This window comes from Echinops telfairi, unplaced genomic scaffold (genome assembly GCF_000313985.2).
Source record: "Echinops telfairi isolate 266 unplaced genomic scaffold, ASM31398v2 ScPeMD7_3533;HRSCAF=4204_0, whole genome shotgun sequence".
NCBI classification, from domain to species: domain Eukaryota; kingdom Metazoa; phylum Chordata; class Mammalia; order Afrosoricida; family Tenrecidae; genus Echinops; species Echinops telfairi.
The window spans coordinates 33839284-33854879 of record NW_022107431.1 but is presented as its reverse complement, the minus strand read 5'-3'; the positions used below and the strand labels follow the sequence as shown (position 1 = coordinate 33854879).

The following is a 15596-nucleotide window of genomic DNA, read 5'->3' as shown; positions in this document are numbered from 1 at the left end:
GATGCAGCCCTGGGTGCTGGAGCAGCCGTGTGGAGACCCCTGCTAGTGCTGAGATGCTTGTTCGTTCACTGACTCAGCTTTCCTCCTACAGTCGGCATCATTGCCTCTGTTTTGTGAGGTGGAGGACTTTGTGGACTGGTGTTGGGTTAATGGGTTAATATTGGACTTGTGGGCTTGGGCTGCATTGGGTTGGGATGTTTTCGTGATGCACATTTTCTTTACATAAAACTCTCTCTTATACATGAGTTCCTGTGGATTTGTTTCTCTAAAGTACCCAGACTAATACAGGCAGTAACACCAATCTGGGGTTACTGTGTGTCTTGAGTGTTACACCGTTAGCTTGCTTTCAACAACATCATGTAAGTGTATCCTGGCTCCCAAACGCGGCAAAACCAGTGCCCATGATAGCAGCAGTGAGGGCAACGGGGAAGTAGCACTTTGAAGTGAAACAAAAGGTTATTAACCTCACAGAAGTGGATAATTTGTAAATGCTACTGCTCATAATTTAGCCATGTTGCACTCAATAATCGTGAGCATCCTCCAAAACAAAAAACAAAAAAAACCACCCCAAATCGCATGCTGGTAAAGCCTGGGCTCCTGGAAGCTCCCAGGCGGAGCGGGCCTGTGGCCGGTGTGGAGACACTGCTAATGTTGTGGCCGGGGTGGGGGTGGGGGGAAGCACCAAGCACAGAAATAAATGCCTTTCGGCACGCCAACAATCTGCTGAGGCAGGAAGCTGGCTGGAGATGCTTACAGAAAAAGCAGGCCTAGACCACAAAATGGGGCTTGTGCAAAGTCCAAATCACAAACGTCTTATTTCACAGACCTTGTCAGAAGCCCTGGTGACATGGTGGTTACGAGATGGGGGCTTTCTACTCTTGTAAGGGTCCGTCTCCAAAACCCATGGGGCCAGTTCTACCCTGTCAAACAGCGTCACTAGGAGCCGGAGCTGGCTCAATGGCAGTGAGTTTGGTCTTGTGTCATGGGCATTGGCCATGTAATCAGGAGACCAGTCCCTGGAAAAGGACATCAACTGGATGGACTGACAGTGGCACAGTGGCTGCAACGACGGGCTCAAACATAACAGCAGCTGTGCCAACGGCGCAGGACCGAGCGCTTCATTCTGTTGTACACAGGGCTGTCTTGAGTCTGAATCGACTGGATGACGCCTGCCAACAAGATCATGGGCCTTAAGTGACAGAGGACTGCACAGAGGACTGCACAGGAAAGCTCACGATACATTACCAGAACGTGACCACGTCAGCAAAGCTACATGCCTATTTCAACGTAGGGAGATTTGCAAATCCCAACTCCTTCAAAAGCCATTCCATCCAGTTGGCTGGATAATCTGTTTACGAGGAAGAGAAGGGTATTCCCGATGTGCATGTGCTCCGTAGACAGGAGAGGCCTACTGGGAATCACGATGAAGCTGCTAAAAGCAGCTCCTGGATTCACCCTACAAATTCAGTCTGATACAGGAGTAAACACTGGGTCCTTTGAATTCAAGCAGAGAGGCTTTTGTCTACAATGAGATCTTAAAACTAGCAAAACTCTCCCCCTTCGACCACATGGCAACACTATAAATGGAATAGAAAATGCTCTTTTCCACCTGCTTTCTATAAACCAGATTAAAAGGCCAGCCTTTTCCACCTGAGGGGTGATTTACTTTCCTGGCAACTTAACACCAGTCACGATGCTAGTCACAATGCTGCACCAGTTATCCCTGCCCGTAATGGGAACAATGTTCCTAAGTAAGCACGGTGCAGGGCAAAGTACACACGAGGGGGTGGAAGCCCACCCATATTCACCCCTTCCAGTTACACTGAGAAATGTGACTGAGACTTGCAGAGGCTCTGGTTACTAGTGGAAATTGCGACAGCTGGATGTGGAGCTAATCAAATCAGAAACGATTCAATTAAGTTCACTGTGTAATTAAAATAAGCAATTTAAATAACTGTATAGAAAAATAATTAGAATTCAACTTTATTAACTGGATAATTAAAGCAACCAACTAAAGGAGATTGTTTTTACTTTTAACAGGATAATGATTTACTTTAAGAAAAGCAAAAATGGCTCATCTAAAATTTTACAAAATGATTACCACTAGCTGCTGTATAGGAAAGCTTTTATACTTAACCGAAAAATAAACTGATCAAGGTAGAAATGTATAGTTCTCAGAAATAATCCCATGTGGATGGTGGCCACAACTATGAAGATCGCATTTCCAAAGAAATATGAATGCAATTTTAATTCTATGATTATTTAACCAGTGTTAATGACTAAGTTTAATCAGTGAAATAAACACACACATCCAGTTCCGCATGAGCTGGGGGTGGGGGAAGGGAGTCAGAGGGTACACGTGTTGCTAACAGCAAGCTGGCGGTTCAAATCCCCCTACTGCTTCTTAGGAGAAAGGCGTGGCTTTCTGCTCCAGTACAGATTTACAGCCTCAGAAGCCCACAGGGGCAGTCTACTCTGAGGGTCGTGATGAGTCAGAATTTACTCAAGGACAGTGAGTGTGTGTTTTTTATATACAGTTGCTGACTGTCAGTCTTCCTCTGCAGAATATTAAAATATTTAACGTTAAATTCCTTCTGTGGAAAATGCCCGAAGTTGATCCCAAATTCACTTGAGGTGACTAACAGGACATTTAATTGCCTCGCATTTTGTTTCTAGTCCCCGCCGGTCACCCATCCTGCCCCGTTATGCGGTCAATGTCCGCCTATGACCCGGTCCCCTTGATCTACTGGAACACCAGCCGCACCAGCTCTCCACCCACCCGAGGAGTCTCCCCACTGTCATTGTCCAGCTCAAGAGGTGAGGTGACTGTGCACTCGGAGGGAGTGGGGCACCGCTCTCAGCCGCCCCCTTCTAGCTGTCCCTCTCCCTGGCAGACTTGCGGTGTGACTCGCCGCCGGGAGGGAGAGAAATGCGCAGCGAACATTTCCCTGACCATTTCTTACAACAGAGGACGTGCTCTCCCCACCCCCTCCGAGTTTAGAACTCATTTTGAAGTAACAGATTCTGAAAGCCGTGTGGGGTGCACGCGAAGCGTACAAGTCAGAGAAAGGAACACTGCGGAGCAAGAAACAACCAGAGCCGGCCCTGTGGCAAGCAGTCGTGGGCCTGGAAGAGATCAGGTGTGGTCTCCACACCATTTTCTTCACAGGGTTGGGGCATCCAAATAGTACATGGAGTTGGAGCCCTTGCCCCGCCTCCTCCTGGCTGACTCATTGAAAAGATCATGTGGTCGACTCCGCTGTCCCTTCTTCCCTCTCTCACGGGGTGATCTATCTGACACAGCCCACTTTTCAAGTTCCTTCTTCAATTGCACCACATTCCAGCACTTCCAACACATGGCTACAGAAACCAGATATCTCGCCTTCTACTTAACACGCTCTCTACGGAATCTCCATCCACACAAGGCCACAGCCACGACTGGGTATAATTCACCTTCTAACAGGAACCCTGGCAGCCGAGTCTGCCACTCCCACCCTTTGTCAGGGTCTTAAGGAAACTCCAGACGAAGGATGCCCTTTTGCAAAGGCCGGGACAGCAGAGCAAGTGCCCAGGCGGCTTGCTTCGCTTTCCTGGGGGATAGGATGATGGGAGTGCGCAAGAGTAGGATGCTGGTGAACAAAAGGGGGGTGGGGTCTTCAAGGAGCCACAATGGGAGGAGGGCATCAGAAGCAACTCAAGAAATCAAGGCCAGGTTTGTTCCATGGGGATGCATTTCCCACGTCTTCCTCTCTCAGCTTTGCACGCCGAACTGAGCATCAGTTCCCAGCCAGGGCTCTGCCAGCTCTGCTGGGAAAGCATCGTGGGCTGGGCTGGCATCAAATTGCTTCTCTGGCACCTTCTCCGCCTAGAAAGTGGAGCATTGCAGCAAAAGGGCGGAAGAACACTTCCTGGCCACCTGGATGCCTGCTCCACGGCTGAACCGCAAGGCTGTTAAGCCAAGGGCGCTTCCTTCCATGCGTGCACAGCAGTGCCCCTGGTGCAGGCTGAAGATGGTCCCATGGCCAGACAGGGATGCCCACCAACTTGCTGGTGGACTCTGCACAGATGCTACCTTAGAATGCAAATTGCTAGCTACTTTCAAGGGCATATGATCTGAAACATTTTTAGACCTATTAAATAACTACAACTTATGGTAGGGTGCAAATCATAAGACTAAGCAAAGATTTTGTTGTTGTTGAATATCTTTTTGAGACAAGGAAAAAAAAAGATTTAAATAGCAAAGCATTCCTTATATAACCACAGCTGTAGATTCTGACTCACAGCAAACCTATAGGGCAGAAAAGAACAGCTCCAAATGGTTTTAAGACTAACTCTTTATGGGAGCAGAAAGCTAGCTGGTGGGTTTGAACCGCTAACTTTGCAGTTAACAATATACCATTTAATCCACTGTGCCACTGGTGCTCCTTACATGGGAAATAAAAAAAGACTCCAAACCCCGCCCAAACCCCTTGCCACAAAGTTGATTCCAACTCAACTTCAAGGTTGCAGGTTTGAGCCCACCAGCTGCTTCTAGAGAGCAAGATGTGGCAGTCTGCTTCTGTGACAGTTTCTGCCTAGGAAAGCCTACGGGGCTATTCTACACTGTTCTATAAGGTCATTTTGCATTAGAATGGACTCGATGGCCATAGGTATGGGTAATGACACTGCTGCATTAACACCTGCTTTCTATAGGAATACCTCAGCTATAAGTTCATTAGCAACAAAAATAGATAATTCTACTGTACATGGAATTACAAATAAATACGAGTATGTCCTTACTATCATCAGGTCAATTTTCACATCATCCATCTGATACAGGTACTGTGTTGGGCTAGACTGATGAGTGAAGCAGGTAAACTTCGGGAGCCCTTTGGATACCTGACACTTCCCTCGCACACCTGGTAGTGAGCGGGACATAAATGGTAAAGCGCTCAGCAACTAGCCTGCAGCTTGGTGCTTTGAACCCACCCAGAGGTGCCTTGGGAGTCAGGCCTGGCAAGATGGTCGGAGCTTTGAAAACCTCTGGAACTCTGCAGACAAGAGGTCCACATGAAGCAGAATTGAAAAATAGCTTTACCACAAAGAAAAAATGTTTTGCAATGACACATTTTGTTGTCAGAAATATTGTGCCCAAGGTAGAACGTAAAAGTACATTCTAGAACTTACCCCTTTGGTCTGAGAGAACCCCTCCTTCCTATCCAACAATGGACTGTGGAGCTGTGGAAGGAGACGTGCTCCCTCGGGCTCCTGGATAACTGTGTGGGTACAATCTGAGAGGCCTGCACCCAAGAGAGCACCTCAGGCTGTCCTCTCATCACCCACCCAGGGCTAGGGGGGTAGACATCCTTTCCTAACTCAATCCCCAGAGGGATCCACAGAGATGCCCAGGAGCCAGAGGGCATTGTCCTTAAGAAGTCAGTTGGCAGACATACCACTGTCACACAATCCTGCCCCCGTGCACAGCCAGACCAATCTGTTAGCTGTTCCCCAAACTTACCGCGACTATGGGAACACAGGCCCCGTCTTTGTCCGGGTTATAAAAATACCTATACTGACCGGACTGCAACCTGACGTCATTCAGCTGAGAGCGCACATAGGAAGGGCAGAGCGATCTAAGTTTTTTTGATACAAACAAAATTCACAGGAGCTTATAATTAAATGTCACCTAGCAGCAGATTTCTGTTTTCATTGATCTCGGAATTTTTCTAAGGCAGTTTTAAGGCCCTGTTGACTCATTTTAGTGTGAAAACACAACAAACTCTACTTCCAAACATGATTTAAAAATCCATTAAACAGGCAGCTGTGGAGCAGACTTTGACTTGTGCCGGCCCCGCACATGTGCCCAAGTGGAACGGTGCTCACCTGTTTTCAATGGCTAGATTGTTTAAGGTAGCTGGACAGGCTTTTCTTCCGAGATGCCTTGAACCTCCAACCTTGTGGATTTGAACCTCTAACCTTGTGGTGAGCAGCTGAGTGCAGCACTGAGGAATTACAAAAAAATTAGGCTGAATAAATATAACACCTAGAAGAAACTACTGAATGGTCAGAACCTTGGTTATAAATCTTTATATTTTGGTTGGAGATTATTAAAAACTTTAAATGTTCTCAGATCATGCTTCAAATGATCATTTGAAATGTCTAGATCAGTATTTGCTATTTCTAAATACTCATTCCACCCCATGCTGAAAGGCTTCCAGGTCTACACTCGCTCGTCGTTATGTGTCATCAACTTGGTGCCAACCCATGACGACTCTGTACAACAAAACAAAACATCACCCAGTCTTGTGCCATCCTCAAAATCGTTCTTATGTTTGAGTTCACTGTTGTAACCACGGTGCCAATCCACCTCCTGACGGCCTTCCTCTTTTTCACTGCCCCTCTACTAGCAAGGTGTCGTTCTCCAAGGATTGTTTTCTCCTGATACCATATCCAAATATGTGAGATGAGATCTCATCACCCTGGCCTGCAAGGTGCATTCTGGCTGTACTTGTTCCAATACCTCTCTGATTGTTCTTTTCACAGTCCACGGTACTTTCAATATTCTTCACCAACACCACAGGGCAAATGCATCCATTCTTCTTCAGTCTTCCTGACTCAATGTCCAACTGTCACGTGCATGAGACAACTGGAAATACCACGCTTGAGTCAGGTACACCTTTGTCTTCAAAGTAAAATCCTTGCTCTTCAATACTTTAGAGAATTCTTGTGCAGCCAATTTAACCAATGCAATACATCCTTTGATCTCTCGACTGCTGCTTCCATGAACATGGATTGTGGATCCTTGAAGAAAAATGAAATTCTTAACAACTGAACTTTTCTCCACTTAACTTGATGTGGTCCAGTTGTGAGGATTTTGGTTTTCTTTACACTGAGTTGTAATCCATACAAAGGCTTCAATCCTTGAGCTTCTTCAACAAGTACTTTCTCCAATCCTGATGCCAAATTCTTCCTCCTATAATCCAGATTCTCTGATGATTTGCTCAGCATACAGATTTAATAAGTCTGGTAACAGGATGCAACTGTAACACACACCTTTTCTGATTTTAAACCATGCAATATTCCCTTGTTTGGTGTGCACAACTGCCTTTTGATCCATGTACAGGTCTTACATGAATATAAGGAAGGGTTCTGGAAATCCTATTCTTCTAAGGTTATCCATAGTTTGTTACAGTCCACATAGCTGAATAGCTTTGCATAGTCAATGAAACACAAGTAAACACCTTTTAGGCAATCTCTGCTTTCAGCCAATGTCTAGCTGACATCAGCAGGTTCTACTGTATCCTACAGGGTCACTATGAGTTGGAATTACTTAAACTGTCTTTGAGTTGTCTCCAAAAATACATATACAATAAGGCCCGATCATTTCTTGACTCCTATTTAGCCCTTGAGTCTCTAGACAGGCATTTGTTAAAAGATGAAATATAAGTTCGAAATAAGCTGCTGATGCTTATTCAGAATTTGATGGTAACTGACCCTAGCCATGCTCAGGAAGAGCTATGTCCTTACATGTTACAGTAATTATCAATGTGGCAGAGCAGAGTTGCTTCTCTTAACATGCCATATCCCTTAGAGACTCGACACCAGTTTGGGACCAGCAGTACACAAGTGAATCAGTAGACAGAATGGCAAGTATTCCCTTGTAAACAAATGTGATCCCTATTGCACAATCTGGAGGCCCCAGGTGGCACAAATGGCTAAGCGCGTGACTATTAGTCAAAAGGCTGGGGGTCGAACTCACTCAGGGGTACCTTCTAAAAGGCCACAGTCTTGAAAATCCTGTGGAACATTTCTATTCTGCACACGAGTGGGAACTGACTCGAAGGAACTGACAATATCACGTGATCTGGTGATGCTGGACTTAAATAATGGCTCTGCTATCTAACCATAGTCAGGCATCAGAGTTACCGCTCAAAGTAAAATTTGGCATTCCATTGGTGCCTACTGAGATTGTTTTGTTTTGTTTTAATTTACTAGGCTACAATTACATTCATCATGCTACTTGGAGCTGCAATTTGAGCTCTTTAATGAATACGAATTCAACAAATGACTGGGATTAGAATTATTCTTCAGGAAGAAGTTTCGCATTGCCTATTGCTACTCCCTAGAGGGGAGATATGCTGGTTAATTGTTCATGCCTATATCCTTGTTTGGTTTGTTAGTTTTCATATGGTCAGATCAGTTTTTACTCCAAGGTCAACTCTTAAAGTATGTAACACTAGTGTTAACCAGAGAGTGTATTCCAGAAACTTGCCAGGGAGGACAAGATCTTGAATTCAATTTCAAGAAGCTATATTTATGGAGAACATGGAGTAGCTTCAAAGAGTCCTGGTGGGAGCAAAGCTTACGCGCTCAGCTGCTAACTGCAAGCACGGAGTCTGAACCCACCAGCTGCTACACAGGAGAGAGACTCCACAGGCCATCGGGTCTGGTGAAGGCTATTGTTTCACTTTGTCCTGCAGGGTTGCTGGGTCAGAATCCACTTGCAGCACATCATAACAAGAGTAATGTCATTCTTCCACACAGTCTTAAGTCTATCCCTCTGTTAAGTCACACTAATCAAAACCTGTGCCCTGAACTACAGTATCTCCCGTAAAGGCTGCTTTTAGGTTAGTGTACAACTTTAGCAGATCAAAATCCCACACCCTAGAACATTAATTTGTACTGTACATAGAGACTGCTCAATCCTTCAATGTTTCAGCACTTACTTCTGCACTGTATAATAATCATGGGGGGAAAAAGAGGCATTGACCATAGTACTGTAAGATATACACACACTCTAAATCTTTCTGGGTACAGAATTGCCTCCTGACATAAGTCAGTAAGTGAATTTGTGCATATTTGCCTTTCACATGCAGTCATTGCAATGAAATATGTATAAAACCAGGGGGGGGGGTGTTATCCTGATCAAGCTGAACCTGGGTGTAAAACCAAGAGGTTTACTTTTTAAGAATCATCCTTATGACACTTGCTACTGTGACTCTTAGTCTGAAATGGCATCGTTGAAAACATTAAGAAAACATTTTCAGCCTTAGTGCCCAGAGAGTTTTATTTCTTCTGAGTAACAGCCTTTTCAGCAAGGTTTGCTCTGCCCCTCGGCCCCAGTGGCCACTGGCTGATTAGCTGAGGCAGTTGCATCCACTCACAGGAGGCCAGGTTGGGAAGGCTTTATTCTCAGCTCTATTTTATCTCCAAAGTCTGGTTTTCCTTCTTTTGTACTCTGATGTTTCAAATTTATGTAACTGCCTTTGTCTTTATGGGTCCCTGTAAGCATATTTAGAACAAGGCAGAGTAAACAAATTAAATTTAAAAAAAGCAAACAGGAGATTTCTCTGTCTTCTCTGAGCTTCTCCAATGCAGTATGAACAAGGGGGCGGTGTGTGTTTTAATACGATTTGAATGAAGTTGTCTTAATGAGAATTATACTTTGTGGCAATATCTTTAAATCCTATGATTTAAGACAAAATTTATAACTTTAAAGGTGAATGAATAAGCATCGTTATTTTGGAAACATGCCAACATGGCCCTGTTAAGTCTTCTGTCCTTTTCCCCAATATAATCCAGAGCCACAGCTCTAGGTAGAAAAATACTAGAACTAGAAAATACTGTAACCAGAATTTCAAATGCAAAATTTATTTCTAAGTTTTTTTTTCGTTTCATAATAACCCTGTCCCTCCTTCCACAACATAAAGGTAGATTTTTAATGGAATGTAATTCCCACCAAGGAATAGTTCTATTTATCTCAGCAAACTATTAAGAATTCAATTCTTCATTGTAAAAAATCAATATTTCAAATGTTGAATTTTTGTTAGAGATTTTTTTTTTAAGAGGGGCTTTTTGAGATATGCAGCACTTTTTGGAAAGCAGCTATGTTTTCTTGGAAGAGGAGACTGCCCATAACGTGATGCCCTGTTTTTCTGGAAGGTTACTGCTAAACTAACAAGCAGTTGCAAATGCATGGAGGTAAAAACCTTTCTATTTTTCTCCTGGGTATAATTCTAAAACATTCTGATGACAGCTATTGGCTGTAAACCTGTGTAAAACATTCAGCATATTTCAATGATGCTTAATAATTAATGAACATCCTATATTATTAATTTATAATGAATTGCATCTGTTGCATAGTTTTCAAAGCACTGCTTTGGATCCCACCCCAATGGTCATTAGGTGAAGGAGACAGAGCTTAGATTCCTTGACTAGCATTCCTCATGATATGCTTTCTGGATAATCCAGTGAATACCCAGTGAGTTTAGGGAACCTGGACGGCGCCAGGCTGTGTAATTACTTCCTGTCATTGGTAAGAGATTTCTCTTGTCGTTGTAATAAATGTTGGGAAAAGAGGCTTTCGCTCAATAGCCACAAACAGGAGAACAACTCTGTAGTTATCATTCTTTTCACCATCAGGATTCCCACTTTCTCTTCCAGGCAGGATCCATTTTGACTGGGGTTAGTTTTCTACGTCTTTCTGTTCATATGGGATTACTGGGGTGCACATTTCGACCAAATAATTTGAACTCTTTCTTTCTCTCAAAAGGCTGAGTGCTTTCCTAGATGCTGCAAAGACAAACTTCCACGTATTCAGCAAGTCCATTTACTAGCTATCCTTACATTACATGGTGCATCAGTACTTTATATTACATGCTGCATCTTTTCCCTCCCAATGTGCTTCATGTGTTGCTTTTCAATGCATCATCTTCCATACTTGGATGTCAGTCTCTTGGCTTTCACCCTGCCTCCCCAAGCTGCCAGAGGTTCCACCAGTAAGTACCTAGCACCCTCAAGGAGGACATCATGTTTGGTAGGGATCAGTGTAGGAACGAGAAAACCCCTCAACAGGCAGAGTGGGCTCAAAGATACCACAGATTATGAACACAGGGCAGGCAGCACCAGCTGATATTTCGTTCTCCTATACCCAAGCTTGGGCCCCACTCGATGGCAACGACAACCTGAGCTGACCGGTTTCCAAGTCTACACCACAAGGCCCTGGTTCCTCAGCATCCATCCACCACTTGATTCATTAGTCTCATGCACAATCAAATATTAATTTGGATTTAGGTGTTAATGGTTCCTGAAGGTTTAAACCCAAATAATCTACTTGCAATGTATCATCCATTACCCTTCATCTAAAGCAGTGGATTAGACTCTTTCAGGTGCTACAATCAGCTGGTGGGAAAGAGACTTGGAGGCCAATATCTGCTTCAATTTATAAGAGGGGCTTCAAAAACTTTATGGAAAATTGAATTAAAAAATAATGGGGGGGGGGAATGGATGGTTTGTACACACTTTCTAAAGCCAGTTCATACTTCCTCTTACTGACTCGGCATTTCCTCTGCTTCCAGTTGCTGTCAGGTAGGCCTGGACTTGTGGAGACCACACATTATGAGTGTTGGAACGCACTTCACCTGTAGTTAGAACTACTACTTTCTAGAATCTTGGTCAGACAACTCTTCATCTTTCATCTAGGGTAAACCCAGAAGAAGAATCAACACATTGGTGCTTTCAAATCTGGTGGATACCCTCAACATAGGAGCAGAAATGTTATAAACAGTACAGTTACAGTGTACAGTATTGGCACAGTGGCATAACTGTAGGAAAATAATGTAGCAATACTTATCTATTGCCATTAAGGGGGCTAGGAGTCCCAGTGGCATTATGGTTATGTGTTGGGCTGCAATCCACAGGTTGGCAATTTTAAAGCAACAGCAGGCCCGAGGGACAAAGAAGGGCTGTCGATTCCCATAAATAGTTACAGTCTCGGAAACTTACAGGGGCAGTTCTACCCTGTCCTCTAAGGTCACTGTGAGTCAGCACCAACTGGATGGCAATGAGTTAGTATTAATCCCACATGGGAGACTATTTCAAGGAGATCATCTAGGATATGGGGGGGTCATCTAGGATAGGGGGGGGGGAGCTTTGTACCACCCGAAGATATTCACCACAGCCCTACCTATAATTGTCAAAGTCAAGGGCACCTCTCAAACTAACCTAAAGCAGACTCACTGCCATCAAGTCAATTCCCACTCAATGGATCCTATAGGACAGCGCAGAACTGCCCCTATGGGCTTCCGAGGTTGCCAGCTTTGAGAGTAGAAAGCCTCATCTTTCTCCCTTGGAGCAGCTGATGGGTTCCAGCCACTGCCTGTGGTTAGTATTCATAGCTCAGTGTGAAGCCCGCTCTAGTGTGTAATAACAGGATAAGGGGAGATGAGGAAGTGAGTGATGGTGGGGTCCTTGTGTGAATTACCTAATCAGTACAACTAAAAAGTACTGAAGGTAAGGCAATACACCATGCATAACTGCTTATAACATAATTCTGCATGACAAGAACTAGGGTGCCAGTAACCACCCTACTGTAGAAAGCACTCTAATGTTGAAGCTGCTGTAGCTACATTAAGGTGATAGCCTTATGAGTGATTTTTCCTTCTTTCTTTTGGACAAACTTTGATCGATTCTGCATTTTGAGAACTTAAAATATTATAAAAATTAAGATGCATGCTTATAAGAACCTGATTTAAAAAATAAATGGACATTGTTACTACTAGAAACTATGATTTTTGAATGAGGGGGAGTGTGGAGTGGAGACCCAAAGCCCATTTGTAGACAATTGGACATCCCCTTACAGAAGGGTCACAAAGAAGAGATGAGCCAATCAGGGTGCAGTATAGCACCCTGAAACATACAACTTTCCTCTAGTTCTTTAATGCTTCCTCCCTCCCACTATCATGACTCCAATTCTATCTTCTAAATCGGCTAGACCAGAGCATTTACACAGGTACAGATAAAAGCTGGAAACACAGGGAGCCCAGGACAGATAAACGCCTCAGGATCAATATTGAGAATAGTCATATCAGGAGGGGAAGGGGGGGAAAAAAGGGGGAACCTATCACAATGATCTACATATAACCCCCTCCCAGGGGGACAGACACAGAAAAGTAGGTGAAGGAAGACATCAATCAGTGTAAGACATGAACAAATAATAATTTATAAATTATCAAGGATTCATGAGGGAGGAAGGGTGGAGGAGAGAGGGGGGGAAATGAGCTGATACCAAGGGTTCAAGCAGAAAGAAAATGTTTTTAAACTGATGATGGCAACAAATGTACAAATGTGCTTGACAGAATGGATGTATATATGGATTGTGATAAGAGTTGTTTGAGCCCCCAATAAAATGATTTTTAAAAAAATAGAAACTATGATTTTTAGCTTCCACAGAATAGGATTTCAGTCATTATTGGTCACAGAGGTGTATCTTTTTATAAAAAGAATAAAATGTTATACAAAGTACAAAGATTGAGCTTTTAGAAAAAAGGCCTGTCTTATTCCTAACACATACTACATCTCTTTAAAATGTTTAAGGAAACTCCATGTTTGCTACCAAAGGGAATTCTCACATAGACCAGAATATGAATAAAATTTAACGTGAAATAAGCTTTGATTTAGTTTTTGATGATGCCACCTCACTTTGAATCCAATTACAATTCCTGAATGACATAATGGTTTATTTGTTCATGTCTTTATTAATTACCTTGACCTGGCTAGCACTGACAGAATTTAATTAATAAAATGTTATATAAAAATGTTAATGTTTGAAAAATGTTAATATTTGACTTAAGTACTTTAAGCTATCGTGTTACAGAAAAACTATGACAACTTTAAACATTAACTTTTTAAAAATCATTTTGTTGGGGGCTCGTACAAGTTTTATCACAATATAAACATTAACTTTTACCTTCTTGGTCCTTCATCACATGCTCCTTGCTATTCAAGTAATGTTATTTTATTCTGTCTGTTATAAGATATGAGGAACACATTTACATAACCTCCTAAATTATAATCTAAAATGGATTATAACATTCTTCTTTTAAATAGATTTGGAGAAAAATACCTTTTGGTTGAGAATGCTGAAGCCTCTAATGGGTGAGCTGGGTATTCTGAAGGAGGCCGTGGTATGCCACATCTCAATCTTAACATAATGGAACTCACTGACATACTCTGGGAACTTCTTCTCTTATCACAATTTAGAGTTTGATAATCTCAGTGAACAATCTACCTTGGATATGAAACATTAAAGATGTGCCTCTTTGTACTACGTATTCATATACTAGTTATTCATGTCTGTATTTGCCTGTGTCAAAAACTTAACCTAAATTCTAAAAAGAATGATCACTTTTAACTGGCCTGTAGTTCTACTGACATTTATTCACATCACCTTGAAGTGAAGAGAAATAAATTATTTTGTCACAATAGTGCATCAATATTTGCAATTTAGCACTTAAATTTCAGAACAAAGAACCTTCACTAGCCATGAATACATAATTTTCATGTCAGACTACAAACCTCTGAAATTAAGTAGGTTTAGGTAACATGGTAATATTGCTCTACTTCCTTGCTCCCCTTTTTGGTGATTAGCTTGAATTTGTCCCCATTCCCTCCTTCAATTCCATTTCTAGAACCTAAGCAGCAAATCTCATTTTTAATCGCAGATAACTCTCTGTCTAGACATTATAGAAGATTCACCAGCAGCTAAGGGCAGAATTTATACATCATCTCTATTACAAATAAAGTTATGGTTGTGACAGTGTGATTTAATTTATGGAAACACAATGCTGCTGTGTTTTCCACGCTTGCAGGCTCTACTCAATATCAAATTAAATGGCACAAATTGAAAAATTAAAGCCAAATGATAGCAGGTTACAAAATTTAGTTGTTTTGAACCAATTAGCTAGGCTTTTTAAAACAGGTATCTAAATTTTAAAAAAATCCTTCAATTCAAAGTTATCTATTGGACATGTAAAATATTTGTTTACTGATGAACACGTCCTGTATTTTATTATGTTTAAATGATTTATTATGAAATCGTGTTTATGACTACCAATGTCATATATTAAAACTTGGATTCAATGTGTATATCTGCTTTCTGAATAGAAAGCTATGTTACTGCCTATAAGATTAAGTGGACAAAGAATCTAAGAAATGCAGGGAATACCACCACCTATCATTTCTGGGAAACCAGCCATTAGGTGGGGTGTTTGTGCACCGGGCGAAGAGCACCCCCACTGTCTACGGAGGATACACACTAACAGAGTTGAAGGAATCGTCTTAAGCCACAAAACCAGTGAAAGTCCCGACTAAGAGGCCAGCTCTGACCCAGCTCCAGTACAGCACCCTAACTCTCTAGCTCCAGTACAGCACCCTAACGCTCTAGCTCCAGTACAGCACCCTAACGCTCTAGCTCCAGTACAGCACCCTAACTCTCTAGCTCCAGTACAGCACCCTAACTCTCTAGCAGGAGGCTTCGAAAAGCTCGTGGAAAAATGAAACTAAACAATGATAACGTGTTCACAAACACAGAAAGGCCCCTTATATTTTATAATCAGGAAACGCTGCAAGCAGGCCAGCAATCATTGGCACCCGTCTAATGGAGACTGCTACTGGTCATGCGGCCTACCACGGCTTTCCTAAAGGTGAGGTTTGCGTGTATAATGAAAACATTTGATCACTGCCTATGGAAACAAAACGATAAATATTATTTTAAAAGGGTATATAATCTAATAAACAAACCACCTACGGGATCCTGAAAAACTAAACGTCACAAAATA

General features: G+C 42.6%; 1 protein-coding gene across 7 annotated transcripts in view; it reads right to left on the bottom strand.

The window, feature by feature from the left end:
• MAP7 (microtubule associated protein 7) overlaps positions 1 to 15596 on the bottom strand; it is a 139773-nt gene that overhangs the window by 60164 nt on the left and 64013 nt on the right. The gene's annotated exons all lie outside the window — the stretch shown is intronic.